Genomic DNA, 17,496 nt, shown 5'->3' on the forward strand with positions numbered 1-17,496 from the left:
AAACTCAATACAAATCACTTCTCTCCTCCACCCAACTTCTGAACATCCATTCAAACATGAGCTCCCATATGGATACCAAACCTTTACTTGTATTACTAAAGTTATATTAAAGAGTGCAGAGTACATTTGCAGGCAAGTGCACTTCCTGGTGCTGGTTTAGGCAAAGTTTAAGCTGGCAGCATGTGACCTGGACCTTCCCCAGCTAGAGGGGACAGAGCAGTCCCTTTAAGACTGTGGTATGGAGGGATGCTGGGAAATGCCTAGAAAACAGAACAGGGACCCTGCAAGCCCAGTCTCTTAAGCTCACCAAGCTGTGAGATGGCTTGCTATGCTAATGTTCCCCTGAACATAAAATATTCACAAGTTTTATAACCCTGTTTTGACATTTCTTCTTCTCCTCTTCCTCCTCCATAAGAAGCATCAAACACAGAAATGCCTGGGGCCTTCCTGAGCGAGCTCAGATGTCAGGAAAGTGAAGCAGGGAGATGTCACATTGTTCCTGTTGGTGCCAACCCAGACCTTGTGGTGGAACCTCAGGAAGAATGAAATGACTGACCTTGAAGCCCAGAGGGGCATGAGAGAGTAGAAAGACCAGCATTTGATTAGATCTGTTTGAGATCTAAGAATAAAGTTGATAGTTACGTGGAAGAGTCAGGCAGAGGGAAGAAGCTGGCTTCCCTGATCATCCGCTGTGTTGGTTGGCACTTTCAGGCCAAGGTAACCTGTATCACAATCCCACAAATTGCTCTGTCACAGATAAAGAACATAAGGCCCAGAAATGCAAAGTCATATGCCTGAGGTCACAGAGCCAGCCAATGGCAGAGCCAATATTTAAACTCAGATCTCTTTGCTTCTAAAATCTTTCCTTCCCCCGACCCCCATTATATCAGCTGCCTGCACAAACATAAGAAAAATAGAAAATAGGTTATAATGATGTTTAAGCTTTCGGAGCCGGTGCATTCCCAAGTGAAGGCAGAGTTAAGGGTGTGGCCAAGGGGGTGGGTTGCTGAAGTGGATGGAAGTCAAGGTCTTTGGAGTGGAGATGGTTGAGAATAAACAGGCTGCTTCCTTTCTCACTCCCCAGCCATCCTGGCTAGTCTTGGTTGGGGCCATCCTGCACCTAAGGTAGGAAGATGGTGGCCACAAAGATGAAAAAGTCCCTGGAGTCAATCAATTTGAGGCTCTAGCTCGTTATGGAAAGTAAAAGGTATGTGCTGGGCACAAGCAGACTCTGAAGGTGATCGGACAAGGCAAAGCGAAATTGGTCATCCTCACCAACAACTGCCCAGCTTTGAGGAAATCTGAAATGAAGTACTATGCCATGTTAGCCAGAACTGATGTTCATCACGACAGTGGCCATAATATGGAAATGGGGACAGCATGGGGGAAGACTATAGAGTATGCACACTGGCTCTCCCTGAGCCAGGTGACTCTGATACCATTAGCAGCGTGCCAGAACAGACTGGTGAAAAGTAAGCCATGCACATTTTTTCCCTAATAAAAGTTCCTAGAGTTGTTTTTCTCTAAAAAAAAAAAAAAAAAAAGAATAAATGGGGCTCATGTTGGACAGACAGTAAATCTGTCTAGGAGGTGTGAACAGGTGAGTAAGCAGGCAGGTGGAAAGCCCTGCCAAGGCATGGAATGAAGGACACAAAGCCATCACGGCTCAGTGCTGAGAGCCACGGGACTCTGGTAAAAAAAATAAAATAAAATAAACCATGCCAAGGTACCTGTGGAACCGGAGTATCCTTTCATGTTTTTCTCAGCAAAGGTTATGCTGTCATTTCACAGGCAGCTTCTTATACTTTACTGCAAAAGAAGCAAATGGTTCTAAAGGATTATTTAAATTACTTTTTCAGCAAAGAAGAAAACACTTCTTAAAAAGTTTCTGTATTATAAAGGATATGTTTTAAATAAAGAGTTTTACAAGAATTAGACACTTCTATTCTTAAGGGGTGGGAACTGAGAATTTAATTCTTTTTTTTTTCTTTTGAGACAGTCTCACTTTATCACCCTCAGTAGAGTGCTGTGGGGTTGTAGCTCACAGCAACCACTAACTCTTGGGCTCAAGTAATCTTCTTGCCTCAGCCTCTCAAGTAGCTGGGACTAGAGGCACCTGCCACAGCATTCAGCATTTTTCTTTTTTTAGCAGGCCTGGGGTGGGTTCGGATCCACCAGCCCTGGAGCATGTAGCCAGTGCTCTAACCCCTGAGCTACAGGCTCCAAGCCTGAGAATTTAATTCTTGAATTTGTGTTCTTACCATGTAGTGTACAAGGCTTGGATGAGGCTTGAGTAGAACTGGTGGAGACTTTCATGAATATGCATAGGGGCCAGAAGCTGCCACTAGACTACCAAAGTAACCAGTAGTTATGGTTACTGCATAAGTGCATGATGTTATGCTCTAATCTTAAAAATAATTTATTGTCCCAGGATTTGTGTTTGATTGCTTTAGACAGGAAATTAGGGTACCTAGAAAACCCATACAGCTAACTACACTGTGTGTGGAGAACAGAGATCCTTTGCTTCCACCTCCTCTTCCTGCACCTTTTGAGCAGGTGGCCATGGTGAAGCCCACAGGGTAATTCCAGCACCCTGAACAGAATGTGGGACTTGTCTGGGCTCCACAGTCAGCTGGACTTGGGGTTCAATCCCAGTTTCTAGCTCAGGGCCTCTTTTGTACTAGCTGGGAGACCTCGAGCAATACAATTTATCTTTCATCCTCAGTTATTCTTTCTGAAAGAAGATAAAATAATCATTAAAAGATAGGTAAAGTGAGAATAATTTAGTTTTTTAAAGCGTTTTCATACACAGTATCTAATCTGAACTGTTGACCTCTATCCACTTAGCACAGATAATAAATAATTTACACTCTTGGTCTGTCAAACAAACCAGCTATGATTTGGAGCTTACCATGAGGACTAGGAGACATGAGAATTGTTTTTTTTTAAGTCATTAGTTTGCTTTTAAAATGAGTCTCCTACAAGAGATACAATGTGGGACCTACCCCAAATCTATTGAACACATGATAAAGTGCTATCCCTTATGTGTATAAAGATTTCTGGGCTTAGAAATGTGAAAAGTGCATACAGGCAGTTTTCGCCCATCATGGAACATACAAGGGTCTAAATAAGTAAATATCTGCAGCTGCATCATGTCACCTTTTACCATTGCTCTGCAAATAGCTATTCATTTTTCTGCAGGTATAACTGTGCCAGACAAGCAGAAAGAAGGCCTTATTGAATTTATATTTTCTGAGAGGAGCCCTGCTGAAAGCAAAGCAACTGTACATTTTTAGGTATTGCTTGATCAGCTCCCTTTCTAAATGGGACAATATAAGGAACAATTTGTTTAGGACGCTTTGAGCTGCAAATAACAAGAGACTCAAAAATGGTCTAATACATTTCTAATGCATAAGAAGAAAAAATCGTCGCTTACGCAGTATAGAGACAGGACTATTCTGAGATCCATCCACTCAGCAGCTTAACAACAAAAGCTTAGCCTCCTCTGGGCTCTGCCTTGTCTGATCAAATGCTCCGGCGCCCACAAGACAACTTCCGGATGCCCTGGGACTCCCGGAAGTCAGAGAAAGTGCTGTGTCGTCCCTCGTTTCTTTTTATCAGCAGACACATATAACAAGTCTCCCAGGGAACTTCCCTTCCTCTCCCTCACTGGTCAGAATTGCTTTGTGTGCTCATTTCTGGCAAGAGATGGGACCCCCAGCCTGGGCTTACACCAGTCAAGACAGACGCCTCCCTGGACACAGACAGCCCCACTCGCCTGAATCAAGTGGGGGTTCTGTCAGCAAGAAAGGGGACTTGCCAAAGGGTAGGCCATGGATAGAATCTACCACAGTGGCCAAGATATTTTGAAAACATTGCGAGCATGTCTTTGATAAACTTTTTAACGTTTATTTAAAGTCCGAGAGACTTTATATATAACTAGGTTTACACTGAGAATTTCAGAAAGCCTGGCTCAACCCCTGAGACCTGCACCCCTTTGCTCTAGTTACTTCGTTTCTCTAATTCTCTTTCCGTAAAATGTGAAAGGTGAAAAAAAATCTCATCCAGGCACTGTGAGGCTGAAACAAGACCATTTGGGGACGTGCTGGACAGGATGCCTTGCATACAGCAAGTGCTCAATGAATGTTAATCGTTATTGGTCCTTCCCTCCACTAATGTCCTCATGTGGCCAACCCAGGGTCCAAGACTGAAAATCTAGGCCACACCCTTGCGCTTCCGCTTTCTGTTGGTCTTATGTTCATATGTGTGACCACCCTGTGCGCCCCCAAGCCTAACTCCGCTAGCGGAGGTCCAGTCAGGGCCTGTAATTATGAGGCCGACTCACAGAGACAGCTCCCTTCCATACACGTGGGCCTGGGAGAGGGGACCTTGCATCCGACCCTAAAGAGTACCTATCCCCGCTCTCCTGTCGTTTGCAGTTAGACCAGTGGTTTTTCTCCGGTTTGGGCGGAAGTCTGGGGACCTGAGGCCATGCCTTGGAGCTGGCTGGGTCTGTGTGGGAACCGGAAGAATGTCAAGTAAGCCAGGCACGGTCCTCCTCTTCCCCGCTCTTCTGGACTGCAGGTGTTAGGGCTTCCGTGTTCGAGTCTTTTGAAAAAGGAGAGAGTGTGAAAAGCAACAGACCGGATGATCTCTGCAGCGAAGTATCAGGAACCTTCCAGAACCCTTCCAGAACCCTTCCTGGCTCTGTATGTTGTCTCCAAAGTCCGCAAACTCCCAATGGCTTGCCGGAAGCTCCTCCCCAACCGCCCCCTGCTTCTCTGGGCGGTGCTCCTTTGACAACTCCGCTCTCAAGAAAATGGTTTTCTGGCCCCCTGAAAACAACTCTTTGATGAGGGGGTTTGCGACTACTAACTTGTTTCTAATGTCAGCTGCCTCCTAGGCAGCCGTCACTCCTGAGATCTGCGCCCAGTCATCCCCACTTGGCTGCCAGGACCAGCGTCTCAGCTACCCTGCTTTACTCTGCAGCTGTTGGGAATCCCACTTCCTGACAAGCTTCGCTAGGAGCCTGCAGACTCTGTTTCCCGCAGTCACAAATTCTTCAGAGCTAAACTGCACGCCAGAAGTTCTCAAAGTGAGCTTCTGCGACCCGTGGGGTTCCTCAAGAAAACTATCCAGGGAGCCTGTGACTCAAAACTATTTTCTCTGGCGGAAGGAGGGAGGGCATGAGGCGGGGTTTCACCTAACGTGCATATTGTGGGTGCATAACGTCCCCGGGTCACGACAAATGGAACTTTATGCTGGAGGTGAGAACAAGGTCACCTAAAAATTGTACACTTATGTTAATTTGAAAAAATTTTTTAAAACACTCAACCCCCCCCCCCAATTTTCACAGTAATACCGAGACGTTATTGGTCTCTGTGACTCTCCTTCTCCCTCAATCGTACAGTGCAGCTTTCCAGAGGCCACGTGACAGGGGACATCCCAGTAGATTAAATGCAGAAGCAGATGAGACAATGCTGCCGTCTTCCGTCAAGCCACACACCAAAGATATTTGCAAAAATCTTTTCAGTTACACCTGTCTCACTAAATCTTGTATTTTGAAAAATTGCGCTCTTTTCATTACTCAAAACTATTTTTGGTATACAATATACAATATATTATGCTAACGTGGAATGGTGTTTAGAATTTTAAAATAAATATGTTTTCTTAGCTTTGATTTTTTCGACGATAAATATTCATAGATATAAACCACATAAAAGCTTTCAGGAGGTCTTTAATAACTTTGAAGAATGTAAAAGCATCTGGAGACCAAAAAAGTCTGAGAACCACTGTTCTCTGCTGTGCTGTACTTTGGTATTTCCCAGCAAACTGTGCTGTATTGTACCGTGGAATCTAGACTGTGCGGCACAAATAGGAAGTTCATGACGGATGATGACTGACCCTTGAATATGCTCTAAACCTCCTGGAAGATTATTTGGTCAAAACTGTGCTAGTTTTGTTAGTTTATTTAATATTTTTATAACACATGTTTATTGAAAAATAACAGGGATATTGTAGGTTCAGTTCCAGACCACTGCAATAAAGTCCCATGAATTTTTTGGCACTCTAGCATAATAAAAGTTACATTTACACTCTACTCTAGCCTACTGTATACAATAGCATTACGTCTAAATTATGAGCATATCTTAATTTTAAAATACTTTATTGCTAAAAGTGCTAATGATACATTATCCAAGCCTTCAGCAAGTTGTAATCTTTTTGCTGGTGGAGGGTCTTGATAGCTGCTGACTGATTTGGGCGGTGAATACTAAAGGTTGAGGTGGCAATTTCTTAAAATAAGAAAACAATGAAATTTGCCACAATGATTGACTCTCCCTTTTACGAAAGATTTCTCTGCAGCATGTGGCAATGTTTGATAGTATTTTACCCACAGTAGAACTTCTTTCAAAATTGGGATCAATCCTCTCAAACCCTTCCTCTGCTTTAATAACTAAGCTTACAGAGTCAACTAAATCTTCTGTTGTCATCTCAATAACGTTCACCGAATCTTCACCAGGAATAGATTCCATCCCAAGAAAGCACTTTCTTTGCTCATCTATAAAAAGTGATTACACTTGTTAAAGTTTTATCGGGAGGTTGCAGCAGCAATTCAGTCACATCGTCAGGCCTGCTTGTTAGTTCTCTTGCTGTGTCTGCCACATCTGCAGGTAATTCCTCCACTGAGGTCTTGAACCCCTCAAAGTCATCCAAGGGGATTGGAATCAACTTCTTCCAAACTTTTGTTAATGTTGATATTTTGACCTCCTCTTATGAATCATGAAATTTTTTTTTTGGCTGGGGCCAAGTTTGAACCCATCACTTCCGGTATATGGGGCCGGTGCCCTACTCCTTGAGCCACAGGTGCCACCCTGAATCATGAATGTTCTTAGTGGCATGTAGATGATAAATCCTTTCCAGAGGTTTTCAGTTCACTTTGCACAGATCCCTCAGAGGAATCACCATCTATGGCAATTACAGCCTGATGAAATGCATTTCTTAAATAATGAGACTTGAAATTTGAAATTACACCTTGATCCATTGCCTGCAGAATGGATATGTGTTAGCAGGCATGAAAAACACATTGATCTCTTAAAATATCACTATCAGAGCTCTTGAGTGACTGCGTGCATTGTCACTCTGCAGTAATATTTTGAAAGGAATCTTTTCTTCTGAGCAGTGGGTCTCAACAGTGGGCTAAAAATATTCAGTAAACCATGCAAACATTATGTGCTGTCATCCACGTTTAATTGTTCCGTTTATTGAGTGACAGAGTAGATTTAACATAATTCTTAAGGGCCCTAGGATTGATGGAATGGTAAATGAGTATTTGCTTCAAATTAAAGTCACCAGCTGTATTAGCCCCAAATCAGCCTATCCTTTTAAGCTATGAAGCCGGGCATTGACTTCTTTTCTGTAGTTATTAAAGTCCTACATGGCATATTCTTCTAATAGAAGGCTGTTTGAGTAGTGTATCCACCTTCATATGTGGTCTTAGCTAGATCTTCTTAATGACTTACTGCAGCTTCTGCATCAGCACTTACTGCTTCACCTTGCACTTTGGGTTATGGAGATAGCTTCTTAAACTTCATGAACCAACCTCTCTGTTAGCTTCAAATTTTTCTTTTGCGGCTTCCTCACCCACCTCTCGTAGCCTTTAAGAAATTGAAGAGAGTTAGGGCCTTGCTCTAGACCAGGCTTTGGCTTCAGGGAATGCTGTTTGATCTCCTGTCTAGAGCACTGTAACTTTCTCCCTATCAGCAATAAGGCTGTTTTGCTCTCTTATCATTTGTGTGTTCTCTGGAGTAGCACTTTTAATTTCCTTCACATTTACAACTTGGCTATTTGGTATGTCAGGCTTCGCTTTCAGCCTAGCTTGGCTTCGACGTGCCTGTCTCACTAAGCTTAATCATTTCTAGTTTTTAATTTTAAATGATTCTGATGTAACTCTTCCTTTCACTTGAATACTTAGAGACCATCATAGGGTTATTAATTGGCATAATTTCAACATTGTTGTGTCTCAGGGAATAGGGGGGCCCAAGGAGAGGGAGAGATAAGGGAGAATGGCCAGACCAGTGAAGTATTCAGAATTTACACAACAGTCAGCAGTAAAGTTCATTGTCTTATACGAGAATGGTTTATGGCACACCGGAACCATTGCAATAGTAACGTCAAAGTTCAATGATCACAGGTCACTGTTACAGACATGATAATAATAAAAAAAGTTAGAAATATTGTGAGCATGACCAAAATGTGACAAAAAGGGAGCATGTGTGAGAAAAATGGCTCAAATCGATTTGCCTGACCCAGGGCTGCCACAAACGTTCAACTTGTAAAAAAGACACAGTATCTGCCCAGCACCATAAAGTGAAGCACAATAAAATGAGAAGTGCCGGGACTACTTAAGTCTTAACTATAGTTAATCATCTTGGGTATATTTAAAAATTATTATCAGGAACAATCTGTGCAAAGGGTGCTTATTGCTGATTTTGTCAAAAAAAAGAGAATGAATTAGCATAATTCAATAAGATATGACACTTTTGAGTAATGGTGCAAAATCTGTAATGAGTTCTCTGACTTGGACCATTAATCTAAATGAAATCCCATTTTTCCCCTCTTGCTGCCATTCATGGACTTTTCCTAGTTAGAGAAGTCTTTACTAGTGTGGGTATCATTTACCAGACTCTCTGGGAGTTAAAACGAAACGAAACTAGAGATCATGAAGTTAAAACCTCTCATGAAAAAAATGAACAGAGTTTCCCAACAATTAAAAAAAAAAATGAACAGAGTCCCCAGCATGTTAATTACTTTGTTTAAGGCCACTTATTAAATAGCTGAATAAAAACTTGTGACTCCAGTATTATTGCAGTATATTGGTCAAACCTTGAATTCTTTGTATCAGTAAAGAATTCCATTTGGACAGTAACTTTAGGCCTCAAGTAGTTTATTAGTAACACAGCGATTTTTTTTTTAAAAAAACAGAGACTCACTCTGTTGCCCAGAGGAAAGTGCCATGGTTTTATCCTAGCTCAAAGGAACCAAATTCCTTGGGTTCAAGGAATCCTCCCGCCTCAGCCTCCCCAGTAGCTGGGACTACAGGTGCCTGCCACAAGACCTGGCTAATTTCTTTTCTATTATTTGTAGAGATGGGGATTCTCACTTTTGCTCCTGCTGGTCTCAAACTCGTGAGTCAAGCAATCCTCCTGCCTTGGCCTCCCAGGGGGCTAGGATTACAGATGTGAGCTACAGAGCTTGGCCTGGATAGTGATCTTTCCATAATTGAAAATATATTTGTTAAAACGTATTGGTTATCAAAAGCATGCCAGTGGCTGAAATGAACAAAAAATATACCTTCCCAGTACATGAAGATCCTGGCTACATAGGGTCCCTGTTAAATTTACCTTTAAATTCGGTTCCCAAAGGCAAGCTCTAGCCTGTTATCAAGGCTCAGCATCTGACTAGGGCTAGGGTGGTCCAAAAGATTTGTGTGGCATCACCTAAAATCAGAAGCAGGAGACACCTGGAAGGACAGTTCCTTGCAATCTGGACTTGCCTGCCACTTCCAAAATCCCCCAGTGCCCTCCTACGCTGCAGCTGGGCCACTTGCTCCTCCCTAGAGGGAGCTGCCTGCCATCTCTCTGCCTCCCACTCCTGCCTGCAACACCTACCCCTCAGATTCCCTTTTCTCTGGATTGGCGTCTATTAATTTTCAGCACTCAGTTTATACTTCATCTACTCTGAGAAAACCCTTCCCTGCTCCAGGTCAACACTACCCATCCCCTGGAGGTCAGGAGCCCTCCTGTGTGCTCCCCAAACACCCTGTGCATGCCTGTCTCAGCACATCCTGTCCTCTTACACTGAAATGAAAGCTCCCTAATGGCAAGGACTTATTTGTCATGGTGCTTCCTGGACCCAGGTCGATGACTGGCACATACTAATCTCCTTATAAATAATCATTGAATGAATGATTAACTGAGCTAATGAGCAAGACCCCAAACTTAGCACTAACAGAGATATAAAGCAAAGTGCGTAACATAGTTTTTAATTTTCTAGTGGCCACACAAAGTAAAAATAAACAGATGAGGCACACTCCCTGAGTGAAGGACTCAACTAACACTCAGACTCTGGACTTTATCTTGCAAGTGCAAGTAACCTGATCACAAGTACCCTCATATTAACCTGAAATTTAAAAAAAATAGATAAAATTAATTTCATTAATGTATTTTGTTTAACCCAGTACTTCCACAATCATTTTCAACATATATTCAATATAAAACACAATTAGTGAGATATTTTACTTTTACATTTTGGCCCCCATCTTCAAAATCCAGTATGTATTTTATACTTACAGCACATATCAAGCTGTACTAACCACATTTCATGACCAGTGGCTACTGTATTGGACAGCATAGGTAGATCCACTCCAAGAAATTTCTGTCCGGGATATTGCCGGCACACTCTGTGGACCACGTAGCTCTCACTCCAGGCCTAATAGAGGCTCAGAATCCTGGTCTTTCACACCAGAAATGACCTCAAATTGACAAAACCTGTGTGGCACCAAACCCAACGGGCTTCTGGAAATACAAACAGAGGCTACTATGGAGGATTGGTGTCTGGATCTTTGGGCTGATGTTCACTTAAGGATGTAAAACAACAGATCCACCTCGAAATCAAGGAAAGCCTGGCATTCATGAAGGGAAACAAGGTGGCTATTGTGGGCATTAAAATATTAGCTACCAAGGTGCAGTGGCTTACATCTGTAATCCTAGCACTCTAGGAGGCTGAGACATTGTGGATTGCTTGAGCTCAGTACGCAACCAACCTGAACAAGAGTGAGACCCCCATCTCTACTAAAAATAGAAAAAGTTAACTGGGCATTGTGGTGGGCACCTGTAGTTCCAGCTACTCAGGAGACTGAGGCAAGAGGGTCTCTTGAGCCTATGAGTTTGGGGTTGCTGTGAGCTGTGACACCACGGCACTCTACCCATGGTGACACAGTGAAACTCTGTCTCAAAAAAAAAAAAAAAGAAAGAAAGAAAGTAGCTACCAATACTGAGATTGTGGTGATTTTCTTTTAGGAGTTGATTTTATATTTTGATAAATTGAGAAAGAATTTGACAACTTTTCTTACCCTGAAAGGGTATTTCTAAATTTCCTAAAACAACTATTAAGAAATGTAATCAATGATAGATGAAAGAACTAGTTAGTGACCTTATTGCATTTTTGTTGTGCTAAGATGACAACAGGATCAGAGGGAAGAATGTTTTATACATTATAATGTAAGTTATCTACAGCCAAGTGCTTTTGAATTGCTATAAGGTGAAATAGAGTACATCAGATAGGAAGTACTCTCAGCATAGAATAAGGTCACACATGAAGTCAGATTACGTATGTCAGACAACCATTCATTTCAGACACTGTAAGTCCTTTTACCCATGTCTCTTTGAATAAAAGCCCAGGCTCACTTTACTCTCTTGTATCTTCATTATGGTTAATTTTTTATTATTCTGCCCTATTAAACAGCACAGAAATTGAAAATATCCTATAATGTTAATTATTTGTATATATTCTTTCAGATTTTTCTAGGTATATTTGATGGATCTTTTTCTCCATTCTCGGACAATTCATATTTCAATATTATTTATATTTGTTTCATATTAGAACCAAAAGGCACAAAATACAAGGACAATTTCTTTCTTCCCTGCTACCCATCCCAAAGGCAACCACTGTCACCCGACCCTTTTGTCTTTTTCCAAACACAGTCCGTGTAAGGAACTCCTTTTTTTCTTTGTTTAAAACAAATGGTATTATTCTATACAGGCTTTTTATGCTTTTTTACACTTAATGGAACCGGAATAGTCTTCCATATCTGTACATGTAAACTGCCTTGTTATTTACTAGCGCTGCGTGGTATTTTGCAGGCTGCACTTTTTATTTCCCCTATTGATGTGCATTTAAATTATTTCCAACATTTGGGGATAGTAAACAGTGCCTCCGTAAATAACTATGCCATTGTATCATTTTGAATGTGAATATTTCCATAGGGTAACTTTCTGAAATTAGAATCACCAGATCAAAGATTATATACACTTTAAGTTTTGTTTAAATACTGCCAAATTGTACTCCCTAGAAAATTCTGCCAATTTACAATTCCACCAGTACAATCCTCATTAGCTGAGAGATAGAAAAACAGTATCTCATTTAATTTAATTTGCTTTTCTCTTATGAATGAACTTGGCCATCTTTCTTTTTTTTTTTTTTTTGAGACAAAGTTTCACTTATTAACCCCTGGTAGTGCTGTGGCATCACAGCTCACAGCAACCTCCAACTCCTTGGGCTTAGGTGATTCTCTTGCGTCAGCCTCCCAAGTAGAACTCGGCCATCTTTTCATAGGCTTAAGGAGCCATTTTCAGTTACTTTTCTGTGTATTACCTTTTGATAGCTTATTGATTTGCAGGAGCTCATTAAGGAATAGGCTGTTAGTACTTTTTTTGAGGTTTATCATTAGTCTTTTAACTTTGCTTATGGTGGTTTTTGCCATGCAAAAATTATATTTCTTGCCAAATTTCATAAATATTTTGTAGCTTCCTTGATGTTGTGTTATATTCATTTATTTGTTTATGTAGAGAAGGGGTCTTGCTGGCTTTGAACTCCAGGGTTTGAGTGATTGATCCTCCTGCCTCAGCCTCCCAAGTAGCAAGGACTATCAGCATGCTCCACTTCATCCAGCTCAACAAATATTTATTGACAATGTACTATGGGTCCCAAGGTTCTAGGTACTGGGAGTCCAACAGTGAGTGAAAGAGACGCTAGTACAATATTAGAGAAGCCAAATATATTGCCCTCGTCATTTTTGTTGGTTTTACTTAACACATCATAGACATCACCCACAGGGAGAGCTATCAGATTCTTTTTCATGGTTGTATAGTCTTCTTTTTCCAGCACATACCATAAATGTTATAACCAACTCCTTGCTGGGCACAATCCATACTTTTAGCCCAGGGTCAGCAGAGTTTTTTTATAGCATCAGATCATAGTTTCCACTTCGTCTCGTCACCACTATTAACTCTGCTGCCGCTGCACAGACATAGCCAAGACAGTATGTTTAAAAAGACCATGGCTGTGTTCCAGGAAAACTTTATGCATGAACACTGAAACTTGAATTTCATATAATTTGCATGTCACAAAATGGTCTTTTATTTACTTATGTATTGCTAATCATTTAAAAATGCAAACAATAAAAATTCATAGCTCACCGCTCTTACACAGATAGCAGGGCTGGACTGGCCTGCAGGGCACAGTCTTGACCCCTCTTTAGGCCATTACATGGCGTTGCTTCACAGATGCCCTCTGAAAGCTGTGAGTTTCTGTGACTTCTTTTAAAATCAAATTTAGAAACTAGAGGAACTTCATTGTCAAGGCCAACAGAGGTAACAACAATAGTTATAGTAATAGCATAAATCACATCCCTTGGCTTCACACAAAGGCAATGCTATAGAAAACAAAGGCTTGGGCAGCGCCTGTGGCAAAAGAGTAGGGACGCTGGCCCCATATGCCAGAGGTGGTGTCTTGAAACCCGGCCCCTGCCAAAAATAAATAAAACAAAGGCCTGTTCTCAGACACTGCTCACTCAGCAGTAGTACCGAGTGTGCCTCATCTACATCAGGTTATAGATGTGATTGAATGACGGAAGCTTGAGATTCACTAGTAAATTCCACTAAGCCCCTAGTCACTGGGCATCCTGAGCTCCTCCCCTTCCGGCAGCAAACCCCACCCACTGCACATCGCCTGTCACGATCCCTGGTTATCCCCTGACTCTGCTGACCTTGTCTTCATTGCACTCAGGACACCTGACGTTAAACATTGCATGTTCACTCTCATAACCATGGACGCCTTTCTAAAAATGGAACTTACCTGCTTCCTAGAGAATACGCGAGAACCAGGTTACTTCACATGGCAGAGTAGACAGAGAGTAAGCAGAAACGCGGGCAGCTCTCACTTTCTTCTTCGTCCTTGTGACTTCCTTGGTGACCCCAGAGGATAAATGAGGCTCCTTCCAATATGTGAGAGATCCAGGCACCAACAGGGGTGCCCAACAGAAGAAATGGCTTCTGTGTTCTGTCCTATGGGCCTGTATCTTCCCAGACTCTGGTTTAGTCGTTTCTGGACTAGTTCTCATTACTGAGTGTTTCTCTATGTTAGGAAGAAATGAAAATATGAAATTTCATAATGAGAAAAAACTTCTGGGTTTTGCATATGATTTAGGGAAAATTTGACTTTTTTCCAAAAATATTTCTGATACTTATGCTTTAAGAAAGTAGCACTAAATCCTAAGAAGGGAATTAACCCTGTTAGGGGAAGCAGTACAGAAAACCCTAAGTTAACTTTATCTAAATTAGGTTGCACACACCAGATAACAGTTATAAAAAAAAAAAAAAAAAAAAAAACTACAGCTTTTGTTTTCTCTATAGTCATCTGAAAAACAGATGTTTAATTAGTTCCTAAGGTTACATACAAAATAAAACAATTAACCAATCACCATATATGATTTTAATGCCAAGTGTGTAAGGCAACTTTTTTTTTTTTGAGACAAAGTCTTACTCTGTCACCCAGGCTAAAGTGCAATGGCGTGATCATAGCTCACAGCAACCTCAAACTCTGGGCTCAAGTGATCCTCTTGCCTCAGCCTTATGAGTGGCTGAGACTATAGGCTTGTGCCTCCACACTCAGTTAATTAGCCTATTTTTAGTAGAAATGGAGTTTCACTTTGCTCAGGCTGGTCTTGAACTCAAGCTCTTTCCCCCTCAACCTCCCACAGTGCTAGGATTACAGATGTAAGCCACCGTGCCCGGCCTGTAAGACTACATTTTTGGATGCTAACTGGGGGAGAACCCCATACATATTCTCCCCTAGTGTGAGGTTCAGGACAGATACAAGAGGAATGTTCGACATGGCCTTTGCCTACAGGGTAGTTATAGCAAGTGGAGAGTACGGGCATCAATCTAGAAAAGGGCTTTTTGGCTTCGTCATCACATTGTCACACTGAGTCTTAATTTTATCCATTGTGAAATTGGAGGGGGGAGAGTGTTAATCACTAAAGTAATTTTCAGCTCTAAAACTTTTTATAAATTTAAATACTACCCTGGCATTTTCAAGTGTTTGGATGCTTTTTTTGCGATGGCGAGAAGAAGCCCACACTGTATAAAATTAACTTCTTTTCTTCTGTAGGTATTAAAAAGATCCAATGAGTATGTTTAGAATGTCTACTATGTGCCCAGCGCGGTGCTGGAGATACAACGGGACGAGATTAATAAGGAGTTTTCAGTCTGTATGTTTCCTACTTCTTAAGTGTTCATCTTCTGCATGTGCTCAGTATTTGGTGGAATAAAAAATAAAGCAGGTAAAAACACATCCTGTGGAAACTATATGGGACACATAAAATAAGCCTGGCTTTGTTGCAAAGCATTCTTATTTCCTATGCAATTGGCATGTGGTAATTATATTTACTTCCTAATTACTAATGAGCACTTCTTAAATAATTGGTACCCTGTTTGTGCTCCCCAGTACTAAGAATTGCACTGGATAACCTCCACGGAAGCGTGTATGTGTAATTTGATCAACTAGTAGGGGTAAGGCATCCACTGTAATTGAAATCAGTTTCCCTGGTGCATTTAATACTGGCATACAGAAGGGGAAGAGAAGTCATATGTAATTATGATTCAAATGGAGTTTCTCAGGCATGTCAAAGGCCTCTTCATGCAGTCACTTAGGGAAGAAAGGGAGAAAGCCATCCTAGTCCCATAGGCTAAACCCCAGAAGTCTGCAATGGACAATCAACAGGTACTGCCAAGGTCAACTCAGTAGAGTCCAGGCAAGCCAATGGGACACCAACCACATGAGGTGCACTTTGCTAGGCACATTTGTTTGCAATGAACAAGATGCAGCCTCAGAAGTTCTTTATAATGCTTTGTGCAGTTTACCATCCACTTGGGCACAGAACATAATAACAAATCCTGACAACGATTTGTCATACAAGCAATTTCAAATCCTTGAAAAAGTTTTAATTTCAGTGTACATATATTTTCACTAACGTCAGTTCAGGTCTTTTATAAAGAACAATACACTACCAAAGTTTGTAACAGTGGAGAGCCCAAATAGCATCCTTATTTACAGAAGAACTTTGCTATTACTGCTTACTAAGAAGCAAGGTGGAGAGAGGGCAAATAGGAAGAAGTCCAGTGAGTTACAGTGACGGCACGAGATCATCCTCTGACCGGCTTCTTCCTAAATACTTAAATTCTTTCCCACACAAATCACAGACGCCATTATGGGAAATGCTCATGTAATTATTTGAAAGAAATAATTGCATTCAGAAAAAGCAAGAGGGCCCAGCTTAAGATGGCAGACTAACCTCACGCATTTGCTATCTCTGCTATTTCTCCAAGCCCCATGGAGCTCATAACAAGGATATCCTTAAAAGGATTGGTTTATAACAACATGAACAACAAGACAGGTGTCATTAGCATGCAAGAAATCTCAAAAAATTTCTGGAAGCCAAAAGCAGAGGCATAGCACACAAGAAATTGGCAACTGCTGAAGCCCAGATGTAAATATTATAAACCTTGACAGTGATGGATGGCGTAGCTGAGAAGTTAGAAGGAGTGGAGGGAGCGGGTGGGTGTTCAGCATCCACACAGCCCACAGCACCGTACCAGTAGTTGCTGGCTGAGGTCAATGGGACAAGACATAATTTTAACACTTTATATAAGGTTATTATTGCCCCTAAAATAACTGAACATAACAACAGGAAGAAAGGAGGTGGGAGGGTGGAGGAGTTGTCAGATACTCTCTAATGTGGGGACAGCAAGAAATAATTTAGAGTTGTAGGGATAATCAGCAAAAGGTTTTAAAACGCGGCATAGTTGCAAGTGTTTGCCTCCTGGGTGTGGAATGAGCAAAGAGTACTAATGGGCTAAAACAATTATACCCTCGTTTCGTAGCCTTATACACTGTTCAGTTTCTTCAATGAGTGCATGGAACATTTTTCTAATGAATAAATATGTAGGTAGAAGAATACCAGGACAAATAAATATTCTGAGCTTATAGATATCAAAGAGTCCCCAGAAGTGCATTAATGTACACAGTTACCATTCAATAAAAATAAATAAATAAATATCAAAGAGTAAGACATTATATATATATATATTAAGTAGAAAAAGCAAAACTAAAAAAAAATCCTAAAATGTAAATCTTTTGCGTTAAAATATATTTTTGTTGGACTATTAAATTTATGTTTATACATGCGAAGAAAGGGCTTTAACAGTGACTGCTTCTGGAGGAGGAGAGTGGAACTGAAGAGGAGGAATAAAAGCAGACTCATCTTCCCCTCTCTGTATACTTCTGAATTGTTTGAAATGGCTACCAGGAGTGTCTGTGACTCTTTAAAGCTTAAAGACAAGTTTTAAAAATTACTAAATTAAACAACTTAAGAAAGGA

At 41.2% G+C, this 17,496-nt stretch overlaps 1 protein-coding gene and 1 pseudogene across 1 annotated transcript in view; both read left to right on the forward strand.

The window, feature by feature from the left end:
* Window positions 1-17,496, forward strand: part of KCTD1 (potassium channel tetramerization domain containing 1) — a 192,636-nt gene that overhangs the window by 52,282 nt on the left and 122,858 nt on the right. The gene's annotated exons all lie outside the window — the stretch shown is intronic.
* On the forward strand, window positions 1,134-1,476 carry LOC111723511 (annotated as a pseudogene).

The sequence above is a fragment of the Otolemur garnettii genome, unplaced genomic scaffold (assembly GCF_000181295.1).
Source record: "Otolemur garnettii isolate 467f Iridium unplaced genomic scaffold, OtoGar3 scaffold00012, whole genome shotgun sequence".
Taxonomy (NCBI): Eukaryota; Metazoa; Chordata; class Mammalia; order Primates; family Galagidae; genus Otolemur; species Otolemur garnettii.